Raw genomic sequence first — 14,674 nt, forward strand, 5'->3', positions numbered from 1 at the left:
CTGCCCTTGAACTCTGGTTTGGTGAGAGTAGCTGTGATAGAGAGTAGCTGTGGTGTCTGGGGAGGCTGTGGGGTCGAGGAAGAAAACATGAAACTGGGATAAGAATTTTGCCTTCCTGGGGAAGAGGGAGAGTGTGGAAGGAAGGGACAGTTAGGGAGTTTGGGATGGACATGTACACCCTGCTACATTTAAAACAGATAACCAACAAGGACCTACTATATAGCACAGGGAACTCTGCTCAGTGTTACGTGGCAACCTGTTATGTGAGAGGTGAGTTTGAAGGAGAATGGATACATGTTTATGTATAGCTGAGTCCCTTTGCTGTCCACCTGAAACGATCACAACGTTGTTAATCAGCTATAGTCCAAAATAAAATTAAAGGTTTTTAAAGAAGATAAAAAGAATTTTGTCTTCTGCAAAGAAAAAAAAGGTTACTTTCAAAGGAATGCATCCAAGGTGTAAGATCTAGAGGAGCTTTCTCTCCTGAAAGAGGGTTCTCTGTCCCATTCCCACCTCTGTTCCCATCTCACACCTGCCTCAATCCTGTTTCCTTAGATTTCATATTATAGGAATAGAAATAGCTCTGGAATTCAAGTGGAGCATTCTGGAGGGACAGTCCTGCTAGTTAATACAGGAACAATCTCTAAATACAGTTAGTTTCACCTTTGAAATGTACTGACATCCTCAAGGATGCTTCAGACTTTCTTGGTGTCTGGAGTAGAGATGACTACTGTATTTAGAGTATAATGCCCCCTGTGATGTCAGAATGGGGTGTGTGTGTGTGCGCGCGTGCGTGTGCATGCGTGCGTGTGTGCTCCCTTTCCTTCTTTCTTTCCACATCTAAAAAAAGAATCCGGACGTCTTTTAAAGTTTCTGTAGCAAGGACGTTTGCAGATTACATGTGGATCCATGGTTTGTTTTTTCCCACCATGGCGGCCGTAAACTAATGAAAATGCATTTGCATAGCCACGAATGCAGACACACTTGGAGTCTTTCTCTTTCTGTGTGCCCTATTCCTTTTCTCTCTCTTTGTGTCTATGGTTACTGTTAAGCTGACCCCTACAGTCTGGGGCAAATACCGAAACTTGAATCAAGCACTGCTTCTCCATACAGCTGCAGAGGCCTGCTGCTTCAGAGGCTCAGATGATCTGTTTAAGTGAAATTCTTTTTGCCAAGATTGCACACACAAAGGTGAGCCGCGTGGCACTCCAGTGTACTACACTGACTGTTGTTGCTTTGTTTTTTTATGAGAACGGCCTTTTATAAATTTTTGTCTGCCAGGGTTGAACAGTATTGAACGTTATGCTTCGGAAACAATGACAATAGAAAGATAGTCCTTTCTGTTGAGTTTCCTTCCACTCCTCCTAGTTTCTGTGAGAAACTGTTGCTTGCAAAAACTATAGTTAATTAAAAATTGAACTTATTCAGCTGCCCAGAAACCCGAGTGGGGACTGGCAAGGGGCGGGAGGAAGAGCGGACAGGGGCGCCCTATGAGTGACGCCCCCAGCGCCATTCATTCTATCGTCCTTCCCTTCCATTTAACCGTCTTCGCATCGTGGTTCTGTGGGGACCGGCAGGAGAGGGCTTACCCGTTGCCACGAGCTCTGTTTGCAACAGCGAGCCAGCTTCTGCAGAGCGCGGCCCCGATTGCCCGGGCCCGGCGTGCCTGCGGCCACTCCAGAAACCGGTTCTGGGCTCTGGCCGCGTGTCCTTCCCCTGACATCAGGGTGCCCGCCGCTGTCAGGCAGGCCGGCCGGCGATTGGCTGGGAGGAGGGCAGTAATCCGAACTGCCTTTTGTACTTGGCTAATCAGGGCAGCCGCCTGATTGCAGGTTCCCAGCGGAGGTGCCTGGGTGGTGTCTGACACCTGTGTCTTAGCTCTCGCCTTAGCCTTCCCGGAGCTGCTTCCCCGGGATTCTTTCCGGGCCGGATTCGTGTCTCTATGTCACCTCCCCGCGGCCCCTGAGCCCCCTCGGGCCGCCGGCTTGGCCCCGTGTCATGCTGGACGAAGATGTCCAACAGATAATCAAGGACAGTGGAAATGCCGGCTTAGACTTCCTTAAGGTAAGTCCTTTTTAAACCAGGTATTTCTCGACCGGATTTCTCCATTTAATTCGACATAAATGCTTGTATCGGGCAGGTAAACTAAAGAAGGTCTGGGGAGTTGTTTCAGTTTAGGCTCTTATGGTGAAATTTGTAAGTGATTTGAGTGTCAGATGTGCTGGCAAAATGATACCAAGGCAGAAATAAAGATGTTCATGGTGAGGGGGTGGGTACTTGACAAACCACTGTCACCCTTGCAGGCAGCTGGCACCTCACTGTGCACTCCTTCCTATTTGATGAGGCGCTCCAGTGATGGTAGAATAAAGTAACTTTTCATCAAGGCCAACAAATGTATATGCTTGTGCCATAGGCTCCTCCCAACCGTGCAATCCTAGGAGCTATCATTTAATTCTCATTCCCACTTCTTTTTAAAGCTGTCTTTAACTTTTTCCTCTTGTGATAGGAAAGCGGTTTTTCTTTTTAAGGCTTGCTCAGCACGGAGGAGTTAGTGACTTTCACTCCAGCATGGGGTTTGATTGTACTGCTTGGCTCACTTCCCCTCACCTTTATTTTCCAGAGAAAGTCAAATTCTAGACAGAAGGACTTAACTTTGAGTCACAGTGAGATGCTTTGGAATATTAAGCCATGATTCTGATTAAGCTTAAGCTCTGCTATGACTTCATTTTATGTACATTTATGTTGATCGACAGATACTTCGGGGCCATCCTGTCTTCCTCTTGGATTGGTGTCAGCATACTCTTATTGTAGGGTTTAGTAACCCAAGGTTCGTAAAACGACCAGTGGTGTGGACAAACGCTTACACCCTTGCCTGCTTGTTGTGATAAGGAAGAAAATTTTTATTTTTTTTTAATGAAAACTTTCTGTATATGGGTGAAGATCCATTTATAAATCCAAAGAGGTTCTGAGGCTACTTTCCCCACCATATTAATTTCAAAGATAGGAGGAAGCTGTTCCCCACTTCTAAATGATTCCATTTAACCAGTAAACAGGAATAGAACAGACAGAGGTGGTGAAAAGCAAGGCGATAAACATTCAGAAACCACGTACTCAAGATCTATGTTAATCATCCTGAAATATGTTTTTTTTCTTTCATTATTTATAGGCAGTCGGAAGTCTCCATCTTTCTCAGCTGTTAGCTAACTATTCTTTATAAAGACATTTTCCTGTAATAAGATCAGTGTATTTGTAATACTAAATATAAATACTAAAAATGCTGCTCTGATGAATAGAAGCATCAGAAATGACATTGCCCATGGGTTGAAATGTGATCATCATGCAAGTCTACAGAATCATTTAAAATATAATGTATGTGCCCCATAGTACAGATGGTTGCTGATGATTGAAAAATCAGATCAGTTGGTAGGTAGATATTAAGTGAATTATAAATATTGAAGGGATTAAAGGACAAGTAAATGTGGAAAGTTAAATAAATACTGAATATTTAGCATTGAGTTCAAGTTCAAAATGCTACCTTCACCTATGAATTACAAACTAGAGAATGTATAAATCAAAGTTGGTTTCCTGGTTTAAGGATAAGTCATTGCTGTATAGGGAGGGATAAATACCATCTCAACCCTAATCACTATCTTAAAAATTTTCACTGTCCATAATAACCTCAGAGTCATAAAAAGAAACAGAAAGGAAGAGAGAGCTAATTTCAAAACCTGTCAGTCAGTCAGTTCACTCGTTCAGTCGTGTCCGACTCTTTGCGACCCCATGAACTGCAGCACGTCAGGCCTCCCTGTCCATCACCAACTCTCGGAGTCCACCCAAATCCATGTCCATCGAGTCAGTGATGCCATCCAACCATCTCATCCTCTGTCATCCCCTTCTCCTCCTGCCCTCAATCTTTCCCAGCATCAGGGTCTTTTCAAATGAGTCAACTCTTCGCATCAGGTGGCAAAAGTATTGGAGTTTCAGCTTCAACATCAGTCCTTCCAATGAACACCCAGGACTGATCTCCCTTAGGGTGGACTGGTTGGATTTCCCAGCAGTCCAAGGGACTCTCAAGAGTCTTCTCCAACACCGCAGTTCAAAAGCATCAATTCTTCAACGCTCAGCTTTCTTCACAGTCCAACTCTCATATCCATACATGACCACTGGAAAAACCATAGCCTTGACTAGATGGACCTTTGTTGGCAAAGTAATGTCTCTGCTTTTTAATATGCTATCTAGGTTGGTCATAACTTTCCTTCCAAGGAGTAAGCATCTTTTAACTTCATGGCTGCAGTCACCATCTGCAGTGATTTTGGAGCCCAGAAAAATAAAATCAGCCACTGTTTCCACTGTTTACTCATCTATTTGCCATTAAGTGATGGGACCGGATGCCATGATCTTAGTTTTCTGAATGTTGAGCTTTGAAGCCAACTTTTTCACTCTCCTCTTTTACCTTCATCAAGAGGCTCTTTAATTCTTCTTCACTTTCTGCCATAAAGGTGGTGTCATCTGCATATCTGAGGTTATTGATATTTCTCTCGGCACTCTTGATTCCAGCTTGTGCTTCCTCTAGCCCAGTGTTTCTCATGATGTACTCTGCATATAAGTTAAATAAGCAGGGTGACAATATACAGCCTTGACGTACTCCTTTTCCTATTTGGAACCAGTCTGTTGTTCCATATCCAGTTCTAACTGTTGCTTCCTGACCTGCTGTAATTAAAAAGGAAGTAAAGTCACAAAACCCGCATATTTCATATTAGTGTAGAAAACCCTGTACCTATCTACAGAGTATAAGGGGACCCCTGAATGTCTAATTTAACACAATGGTTAATAACTAACACACACACACACACACATATTTCATCCCAAGAACAGCATTGTTAGAGTTAGATTGGGACAGGGGATTAAGTATCTTATATTTATTTTTTTCCCCAGTGTCTCCTTTCAGGAGCTGTGGAATGACTGCCAGGCTCCCTCGTCCACAGGGGCCATGGGCATGGACCCCTCTAGTGTTCTGGAGGACACACAATGAGGCACAGTATTGTTGCCTGCCAGACACACTGCGTGTGCCCCAGTGGCTCTGCTCAAGAAAGGGTCAGCTATGCAAATGAAACCGTCCAAGTCAGACTCTGCCCTCCCCTCACCTCTGTCTCTCCTCTCCTTCTTCAAAAGAGTCCCAGATTCCAGCCTTTACCCCAGGATTTTCTGACTGGGGCGGGTGAGGATGAAGGGCGCTATGAGCTCAGAATCTGAACAACTGGGCCAGACAGACTTCCCTTTGCTGGATGGGCTTCCATCAGTTCAGTTCAGTTCAGTCGCTCAATCGTGTCCGACTCTTTGCAACCCTATGAATCGCAGCACGCCAGGCCTCCCTGTCCATCACCAACTCCCGGAGTTCACCATAGCCCTAGACAAATGGAAAAAGTCCTCATCTCCACCTCACTATAGATGGCTTCATGAAAACGTCCCTGGTTAATAGGAAAGAGGTGCACTTCCTGTTAGGCTGAGCTTCTAAAAGGCATGTTTTGTTTTGTGTTTTTAAATTGTTTCCAGCAATCCTAATGTTCACAACTTGGAGATGAGAGGAAAGCTTTAGGTCAGAACAGATGGGTGATTTTGGAAGGTGGGAACCTAAGCAATCTCAAGTCGTTTTGTTCCTAGTTGCACAGATTGGATTTAAAAATGAACGTCAGATGATGGTGGCGGTGCGGTGTTTGTGGTCTGTCATCTGATATCATAGGGAGATCGCTCTTAACGAACGTCTGTGAAATGAAACTGGTGGGATGGCTCTGATGTCCCGTCAAGTGATCCATTGACACTGGCATCAGACACTTCGGTAGGACTTTGCTTGTACACTCCAGACCTGGTTTTGTGGCGACAACTCAGGAGATGGAATTTAAATGAGCCCCACCCTGAAAAGCTGTGACTGTTGAGAATCACTTGTTTTTTTCCAAGTCCCAAAGCTCCTTAGTGACCCATGCGGGTACTGGGAGACCTTTTCCACCGAAACCTGTGGTCAGTAATCCATACCAGCCCTCCAGGGGCGGCGGCCCCTACGATTAGACCCCCCGAAGTGCCGTCTCTAAGTTCCTTCCTTACCTTCTTCCCTGGCAGCACCGGAGGCTGGTCGTATGATATTTATTCACTGATATTAATGCAGTGATTTCACAGTTGTTTATTAATCAGGTTCATCAGTTCCTCTCTCTGATGCATGTGGGTCAATATCATCATCCCAGTTTGGAAGAGCGAGAAAAGTGATGATGGAGAATGGTTTGTCCAGCAGCACCAAGAAGTTAGTGTGAACGTAGAATCCGCCCCGCTTTGCTTTTCTCCCTTCCTTTCTGTCGGAGGAGAAATCAGGAATGCTTAAGCCTCTTCCTCAGCAACTCTGGAGACTAAAAAGGCTTCAGTCCAAAACTCTGCTGCTCTCAACTGGACCACTATGATGCGGAGGGGTCAGAGGCTTCCCAACAATGAACTGAATTGGGTGTGGAGTGAGCTGTCTGTGCATATGTGTGTGTGTGCGTGCACATATGTTTGAATGTCTGCATACTCATGTGCACCCACCTGCTCACCTGAAGGACTCAAAACCTCCAGGGGTGAGTAAAGTTTGTCCAAAGCCTCCACTGACGGCAGCATCTGTGCTGTGGCCTTTTCCTAGAGAGGCCTGATCATTCATTTATAACAAATCTCAGCCCAGGCCCAGTGGCCAGGGAGGCCGGCCCAGGAGCTGCGGGTGAGCCAGTCTGAAGGCGGCTGGCCCGCATTTGCCTCCGAAAGTATTTCAGGAATGTTAATGGTATGCCTGAGTGGAGGGCTTCAGAGCCCGGAGCTGGGGCTGAGAACTGCTCTGTGGCCATCTGTTGAGGCCCAGGAAGTCTCATAGCAACAGCTTCTCAAGAATGGTGCCCCCCCTCTCTTTTTTTTTAATTAAAATTAACTAACACAAAACCCAAAAACTGGCTCCACTGCTCAGAAAGACAGAGTTTGAATTCTTTCTACAGAGTGATGAGCTTTTAAGGAAGAAAAGCCCCCACATTCTTAATTCCTGTTCTTTAAATGAGCAATTTGTACTTGGTTTGAGGTCTTAATTTTTTTCTCTCCCCTGGGGTGGAATTCTCTTTTGGAAAAGGGTAGAGGTGAAAACAAGCTTTTAAAGCTGTGGCGAAATCATTGGCAAAACTCTGGTTAAGAAAAAAAAAAGTGGTCAGACTTTTGAGATTTTCCTGGTATTTGTTGCTCTTAGCGATCCTGTCAGCAGCTGCATTTTTTCCCCTCTGTAATAATGTGAGCTTTATAAAACTGGATGTTTAGTGAGTGAAATGAACTTCAGACAAAGACCCTACTTTTACTGTGACAATGTAGGGGCTCCACTAGAAGTCTCTAAAAATCTGTGTAAGAGTAGACTTTGGGAAAAGAGAGAGGAAAGTAATATATATCGCTTTTAGTTTTTCAGTTGGTGGGCTCTCGTTAGCCATTTATAGTAACTGAGTTCCTTCCTCAGGATAGAAGCGCCTGTAAAATGTTAAATACCTGAAGCCTAACCAGCAGCTGTGAGTGCAGGAGTGGGCGTTCTAGATGGAGACAAAAGAATTATATCCCATTCTAAATTCTACCCCGTACTGGGCTATTTTAGGAAGGTGCACAACCTGTTAGAGCATAGTTCCTCATCTGCAAATTGGATTTCTGCATTATTAGGAAGGTTAAATATAATCACATAAAAGGAACTCGGGAAATGATCCCCGAATGAATGGCATCTATAATAAGCTGTCATTCTTGCGGTTGTACAACTCTGGGAAAATGTTTTCATGAGAATGAATATATATATACATTTTCAAATCTTTATATATTTAAGCATTTATATTTTCTTTTCTTAATTTTTATTGGAATATACTCGCTTTACAATGTTGTGTTAGTTTCTACTGTACAGCAAAGTGAATCAGCTATAGGTGTACATGTGTCCCCTCTTTTTTAATTTATTTCCCATTTAGGTCACTACAGAGCACCGAGGAGAATTCCCTGTGCTCTACAGTAGGTTCTCATTCAGTTCAGTTCAGTTTAGTTGCTCAGTCGTGTCCGATTCTTTGCGACCCTATGAATCACAGCACGCCAGGACTCCCTGTCCATCACCAACTCCCAGAGTTCACTCAAACGCATGTCCATCGAGTCGGTGATGCCACCCAGCCATCTCATCCTCTGTCGTCCCCTTTTCCTCCTGCCCCCAATCCCTCCCAGCATCAGAGTCTTTTCCAATGAGTCAACTCTTCACATGAGGTTCTCATTAGTTATCTATTTTATCCATAAAATCAGTAGTGTATCTATGTCCATCCCAATCTCCCAATTCATTCCACCCTATCCCTTTTCCATTTGGTAGCCATATTTTCTTTACATCTGTGTCTCTATTTCTGCTTTGTAAATAAGATCATCTATATCATTTTTCTATATTCCACTGCCAAGGTCCAGCCCTGGCTGATCCAGGGTATTTGAAAGAGAGACGGCTTCGGCGACTAATATGTCTTAAGTATTTATATTTTCATTTAAAAACCTGAAGAGGATATAAATATATATATCCTCAAATCTTGTCAGATAAAATATTTCCTGTAGAGTCAAAAAATATTCTGACAAGTGATTTTTCCTACACATATAGAACTCATGAATATAGTACACATGTGGAGTACTTCTTTACATTTTTGATTGCTAGTATTGTTTGGAAGTATTATTCAGATCTAACATATTGCCCTGATGTGACCAACTCTTGGGGAAAGGATGTATACTCTGAGTTTAACTTAGTCTTTCTATGAAAAGCATGACCCCTTACCCTTTCTGTACTGATTGCCTCATGTATAAAATTTAACCAGTAAGTATTTATGCAGTGTCTACCGCGTGCCAGCTGTGTTCCACATACTGGGGGTTTAGGGTTGTGAACAAAAGTAGACAAAAATCCTTGCATACATTCTGGTCAAGACAGACAAACCCCTAAATAACTAGGTTATAAAATAACTGCTATGGAAAAACCTAAAGCAGGGAATATAAGCAGAAGCGATATTGTCATTTTCTGAAGGGTGGTGAGGGAAGGCCTACGAGGAAGGTGATGAAGGAAGACGACATAAGACATGAAGGAGGTGAGAACCTAAGCCTGGGGATGAGCTGGGGAAGAAGATAGAAACCGAGAGAACAGTAAGTGCAAAGGCCCTGGGGGCAGTATAGATGGCATGTGAAAGGAATAACCAGATGAGTGCAGTGGTGGCAAAGATCAGGGCCCTCTGTACCACCGCAAAGCATTTGACTTTTTCTCTGAGTGAACCCTACGAGGACTTACTTCACAGAGCTGTCGCAGGGTTTAAATGAAATAAGTTGTTTGAAGCGTTAAGTGCCTACCATATAAAAATTCTTCTATAAATGTTAGCCATTGTTCCTTTGTTTATTATTACCACCACCTAGGATTTAAAGATAGGATAATGTGAGCATATAGAAGAGAGTGTTGTTCTGATTAAAGCCGATCATCATTATGAGAATTAAACTCCCACACTCAGCCCCTTAGCTGTCCGATTTTATTATCTAAAAGGGTCCCAATTCTATATCTTCAAACATATGAGGGCTTACTTTTTAAAAACTAGCCTGTTTAAACTATAGCATTATCTCTCTTAGGAAAACACTAAGTTCATACTGTCTAGGGTTAGGTGTCTTTGGATACATTTGGTTTAAGTTTCAGCTACAAAAATCCTGTTGTAATCCACTGAATTCACATGCTCTCGCAATGTACTCATGTTTGAGTTTTGATATGGATCCCTCCTTCAGGCCACAGGATCCCACATGGGGAGGAATTTAGTGCAGATGTAATTAAAACAAGGAATTCGTGTCTTTTCCTTCTCCTCTGAGCCTAGAAGCAAGACAGGTTTTCCTGGCTGCTTTGAGAACCCTCTTTCAAAATTATCTTCTTGGACACACCTCTGTGTCTCCTCCTTTGAACTTTTGAAGGGTTTTGGTAGGAACTCAGGTCAAGTAGTGACTAGCTCAGAAACTAGAAGAGAGGGAATCTTCTTCTCCAAGCATTTGAAGGCCATCATTTAGAATCCAGGTTATCTTATCCTTGCTCCAGAATCAGGAAAAGTGGTTTTGGGGACAATAAAAGGAAATTCTTGATGGTAACTAGAGATGATGGGTAAAGGAAGAGGCTAAATATGTGTACCCTCGGCAGTGGGAACATTCCAGTCGAGGCTGGGTAACCAGTGGGCAGAGGGGTTCTCAAGCATTTGGATGGCAGCTTGGTTTCTTAAGTTCTCTTCCAAGTTTGTGATTCTGCTTTCTTTCAAGATATGCTTATTGAAAACTAAATTCTGCAGGGAAAGTCACTGTAAATATTCTTTAACCGACATCTTAAGGATTCTGAGAGCAAGAAATAGATGATTGTGGAAACTCTGTTCGACTTAGGGGTCAGATGGGTCATTTTCCTGCAGTGGTGACCCTGGTCTTGCAGTGGTGACGCTGGTCCGGGTGCCTGAAGCCCCTATTCTCCCAATATCGGCAGTCCTGTGCTCCTGTTTACAGATTCAAATATCAGGGTGTTGTCATATCACTGCTACTTGATGCAGAGTTGCTTAGTCATGATCAGCGGGTAGGAATAGACTATAGCTTGCTTTTCCTTTTGAACAAATACTTGTATGAATTTATATTTTAAATAACTGATAAACATGCACTCCTAAAAAGCCTATGGACAAAGCTACAATTTTAATCCCCATTTATCAAGTTATTAAACAATTGTGATACCAGTTCAGAAACTATTCAAGGTCATATGATGAGAGAGCAGTTGAGGGAGAGAGTTTGAACCCAGGCAGTCAGCCAGCAGGACCTGCACCCTTAAATCCTATTTGAATGTGCCCCACAACTGCTTTATCTAGTCCTATGAACCTTTTTCATTTGTGGTAGCACTCCTGTTGATTTAGAGGGGAAAAAAAAAAAAGATCTGGCATATCATTACACTTTATTGCCCTCTATGAGGGCAGAGAACAAAACTGTTGATACCTGTGCCTAGAATAGTGCCTGGGGCATGGCGGATACTCAAATATTTGTTGAATAAGTGAGGGAGTGAGGGTGTGACTTGAATAAATAGTAGTAGGGCCATAGAAATGCCTTCTTAATCTCACAGAGGCACAGAGATGTATGTGAATGCAGGATGCCACTTAATGCAAAAACTTTGAAAAGTTGCAAACATAAAATTAGAGGTGAGGATATAATAAGGCAGTGTCAACAGCTTCATCTTTTGTTAAGTCTCGTTAATATTTTAATTAATAAGTCCTATCACACTAGAAACAGTACCCCTAAAAGACCTTAAACTAATATTGGCCACATGACAATTAGGGAAGGAGCAAACCAGGGAACCATGAATCCCACTAAGTCAGGATTTTTAAAGTGGGGATTTGGGTACTGAACATTTTAAAACATTTAACACCTGGGGGACTTCCCTGGTGGCCCAGTCTGTAAAGAATCTTCTTGCCAATGCAGATGTGGATTCAATCCATAAGTTGGGAAGATACCCTGGAGCAGGAAATGGTAACCCACTCCAGTATTCTTGCCTGGGAAGTCCCATGGACAGAGAAGCCTGGCAAGCTAAAGTCCATGGTGTCTCAAGACTCGGACACAACTTAGGAACTAAACCACCACCACCATTTAACGGTACATTTAACGAATGGACCCTGAGACTCACAGAGTTATTAAGGGGCAGAGAAAGGAAGCCCCAGTTTGGCCAGTGCTGGTGCCTGGGGGAACATTTGGGTGCAGTAAGGGTAAACCCACTCAGACCAACTCAAATAAAAAGATGTTTTTTTGAAGGGTAGCAGTGAAGCTTGAGGAATCCAATCGCAGCAAACCAGGAACACTTCCAAGTTTAATGTGATGATTAAGTGTGGAGGAGTTGAGAGTCTCAGTGATTTTCCCACCTTGGCATTGCTGGATTTGTGATGTTGGACAAATTCCTCAATGGTTCTGAGCCTTGTTTTACCAATCTTAAAAGTAGAGAATAATTAAAGTATCTATTGATATTTTGTTGGGTTGTTGCATAGATTAAATAAAGTAATACATATAAAGCACTTAGAACACTGCCTGACACATAGTAAGATGTGTGAGCACCAGCCTTTATTATGATTCAGCAAGTAGGCAGCTCTTCACTTTCTCCTTGGACTATATAGTCCCTCATTTCAGTTGACTTTGAACATTAGTTCCATTATTCTCCTTTTAGATGGGCTTCCTAATGGATATGGTTCCAGGGTTAACTGAATGGCATAGGATGTCATCAAGGTTCCAGCTCTACCTGTTTCCATTCTACCGTCCTTTGCATGATGATTTTAATCTTCAGGTTCATCCCTCATGATTACAAGATGGCTGCTGTGACTCCAGGCATCATGTCTTTGCATAACGTTGTCCAAAGGCAGGAAGGAGTCCCAGTTTGGTGTATTTTAGCAAAACTGAGGAACATCTTCCCCAAAACTTTCCTACAAACTTTCCTTTGGGTCAGAGCTGATTTGCTAGAGTAGTCCTGACGTGGGAGTCAGAGTACCATGATGAATGTAGATGAAGAATGATTTTTTTAAAATAAACTTTTTAAAGTCTTTATTGAATTTGTTGCAATATTGCTTCTGTTTTATGTTTTGGTTCTTTGGCCCCGAGGCATGTGGGATCCTAGCTCCCTGACGAGGGATCAAAGTTACACCCCCTGCATTAGAACGCAAAGTCTTAACCACTGGACCTCCAGGGAAGTCCTGATGAAGAAAGATTTACTTCTTGGGGATGTGGAAGCATCCACCTTTCTGAGCATAGGATCAGAATTATGTTTGTGAGGAATAAGGGGATCATGACCATTAAATAAACAGTCATAAAGACCTGTCTTAGATAAGAGTGTATCCAAGCCCAGCAGCTCAGAATCTTCCCTGAGATTTTATACAGAATCTAAGAGAAGGCAGAGCTTTCTCTTTCTTGAAGTGGTTAATTTGAAAACATCTACTTCTGCTTCATTGACTATGCCAAAGCCTTTGACTGTGTGGATCACAACAAACTGGAAAATTCTTAAAGAGATGGGAATACCAGACCACTTGACCTGCCTGTGGAGAAATCTGAATATAGGTCAAGAAGCAACGTGGAACAATGGACTGGTTCCAAATTGGGAAAGGAGTACATCAAGGCTGTATATTGTCATCCTGCTTATTTAACTTATATGCAGAGTACACTATGTGAAATGCCAGGCTGGATGAAGCACAAGCTGGATTCAAGACTGCAGGGAGAAATATCAATAACCTCAGATATGCAGATGACACCACCCTTATGGCAGAAAGTAAAGAACTAAAGAACCTCTGGAGGAAAGTGAAAGTGGAGAGTGAAAAAGTTGGCTTAAAACTCAGCATTCAGAAAACTAAGATCATGGCATCTGGTCTCATTACTTCATGGCAAATGGATGGAAAAACAATAGAAACAGTGACAGACTCTATCTTTTTGGGCTCCAAAATCTCTGCAGATGGTGACTGCAGCCATAAAATTAAAAGACACTTCTCCTTGGAAGAAAAGCTATGACCAACCTAGACAGCATATTAAAAATAAGAGACATTACTTTGCCAACAAAAGTCTGTCTAGTCAGTGCTATGGCTTTTCCAGTAGTAATGTATGGATGTGAGAGTCGGACTGTGAAGACAGCTGAGCACTGAAGAATTGATGCTTTTGAACTGTGGTGTTGGAGAAGACTCTTGAGAGTCCCTTGGACTGCAAGGAGATCCAACCAGTCCATCCTAAAGGGAATCAGTCCTGAATATTCATTGGAAGGACTGATGCTGAAGCTGAAACTTTGTCCACCTGATGTGAAGAACTGACTCATTGGAAAAGACCATGATGCTGGGAAAGATTGAACACAGGAGGAGAAGGGGATGACAGAGGATGAGATGGTTGGATGGCATCACCAACTATATGGACGTGAGTTTGAGTAGGTGATGGACAGGGAAGCCTGGAGTGCTTCAGTCCATGGGGTCACAGAGTTGGATACACTGAGTGACTGGACTGATATGGGATGAAGTAAAACTGAAGTTCTCTGCTGCATGCTTACTTTCTGCATCCATATCCACCCTCCTAGCACACACACACAAACACACTGAAGAAGAGTCCTATTTAGTGTAGAGAAAATTATATATATGAAAAAGAGAAAGAGAAAAACATTGAAATTGAGACAGACAGACAGACACACAGATATACACACATCCAAAAAGATGAGCATAAGGAAGAACCTGAAAATAGTTACAATTCCTGGGACTGTCTCCCTCCTTGACCTTCCCGAGAAATTCCCATTTTAGCTTAAATTTCTCTGTAGGTTCAGTGTCACTTGCAATGACAACCACCAAGTCCACCAAGCATTTCCCCCAACTTCCGGGTGTCTGTCCTCCCATGTCCGCTCGTGTGTGGTGCTCGCTCACCACGCAGCCATGGGCCACATATCCTCCAGCTCTCTAGCTTTCATCACCTTTCTAACTCAGGCCCTGGGCCCTGGGTCCATCTTCCATGGGCAACAACATGAATGGCTCTGCTTATGGCCAAGGAAGAGCTGGTCCGGCCTCACACCTGCAGCAGGGGCTTGGGCAGGGCCATGCTCCCTTAGAGAAGTTGTGAGCAGGAAGATAATAACACCTCGGAGCAGAACTGT

At 43.2% G+C, this 14,674-nt stretch overlaps 1 protein-coding gene across 2 annotated transcripts in view; it reads left to right on the forward strand.

The window, feature by feature from the left end:
* Window positions 1-14,674, forward strand: part of SHROOM3 (shroom family member 3) — a 331,713-nt gene that overhangs the window by 148,628 nt on the left and 168,411 nt on the right. The window contains exon 1 of one of the 2 annotated variants that reach the window (XM_070372541.1): window positions 1,840-2,064. The exons of the other annotated variant lie outside the window; for it this stretch is intronic. The gene's annotated coding sequence lies outside the window, so the exon portion shown is untranslated. Of the gene's footprint in view, window positions 1-1,839; window positions 2,065-14,674 lie in introns of those variants that run through there. 2 annotated transcript variants of the gene reach the window in all.

Source organism: Bos mutus, chromosome 6 (genome assembly GCF_027580195.1).
Source record: "Bos mutus isolate GX-2022 chromosome 6, NWIPB_WYAK_1.1, whole genome shotgun sequence".
Lineage (NCBI taxonomy): Eukaryota > Metazoa > Chordata > Mammalia > Artiodactyla > Bovidae > Bos > Bos mutus.